Source organism: Lonchura striata, chromosome 3, assembly GCF_050655825.1.
Source record: "Lonchura striata isolate lonStrDom1 chromosome 3, ASM5065582v1, whole genome shotgun sequence".
NCBI lineage: Eukaryota > Metazoa > Chordata > Aves > Passeriformes > Estrildidae > Lonchura > Lonchura striata.
Window position 1 is genome coordinate 1,399,506 of NC_140705.1, and position 1,323 is coordinate 1,400,828.

The window sequence follows — 1,323 nt, forward strand, 5'->3', positions numbered from 1 at the left end:
TGGCCTTTGCGGTTTGGGAGCTGTTCCCAGATTTGAGGTTTGGGCTTTGGGAGCTGTTGCCAGGATTGGGATCTGGGCTTTTGGGTTTTGGGATCTGTTCCTGGGTTTGGGATTTGGGGTTTTGGGACCTGTTCCCAGATTTGAGATTTGGGACCTGTCCCAGGGTTGGGCTTTGGGGTTTGGGAGCTGTTCCCAGGTTTGGGGTTTGGGCTTTGGGGTCTGGGACCTGTTCCCAGGGCTGGGATATGGGACCTATTCCCAGAGTTGGGCTTTGGGGTTTGGGATCTGTTCCCAGAGTTGGGATTTGGGAGCTGTTCCCAGAGCTGGGATTCGGGGTTTGGGAGCTGTCCCAGAGCTGGGATCTGGGACCTGTTCCCAGAGTTGGGATCTGGGACCTGTCCCAGAGCTGGGATTTGGGATCTGTCCCAGAGCTGGGATCTGGGATCTGTCCCAGAGTTGGGATCTGGGACCTGTTCCCAGAGTTGGGATCTGGGATCTGTCCCAGAGCTGGGATCTGGGAGCTGTTCCCAGAGCTGGGATTTGGGACCTGTCCCAGAGCTGGGATCTGGGATCTGTCCCAGAGTTGGGATATGGGAGCTGTTCCCAGAGCTGGGATTTGGGACCTGTCCCAGAGCTGGGATCTGGGATCTGTCCCAGAGTTGGGATATGGGAGCTGTTCCCAGAGCTGGGATTTGGGGTTTGGGACCTGTTCCAGAGATGGGATACGGGGTTTGGGAGTTGTTTCCAGAGCTGGGATCTGGGAGCTGTTCCCAGAGCTGGGATTTGGGACCTGTCCCAGAGCTGGGATCTGGGACCTGTCCCAGAGCTGGGATCTGGGAGCTGTTCCCAGAGCTGGGATTTGGGACCTGTTCCCAGAGCTGGGATTTGGGATCTGTCCCAGAGCTGGGATCTGGGAGCTGTTCCCAGAGCTGGGATTTGGGATCTGTCCCAGAGCTGGGATCTGGGATCTGTCCCAGAGCTGGGATTTGGGATCTGTCCCAGAGCTGGGATCTGGGAGCTGTTCCCATCTTTGGGAGCCGCGATCCGGGACTTCGGGAGCGGTTCCCGGCGCCTCTCCCGGGACCGGCCGCGCCCGGGGCCGTCCCCAGCGGGGGTGGCCCCGGCCCCGCTCGGGGGGTCCCGGGGGCCGCTGGTGCTGAAGGACAGCTCCGCCCCCTCCCTCCCCTCCCTCCCTCCCTCCCCTCCCTCCCCTCCCTCCCTCCCCTCCCTCCCCTCCCTCCCCTCCCCTCCCCTCCCCTCCCTCCCCTCGCTCCCCTCCCTCCCCTCCCTCCCTCCCCTCCCTCCCCTCCCTCGCCTCCCTCC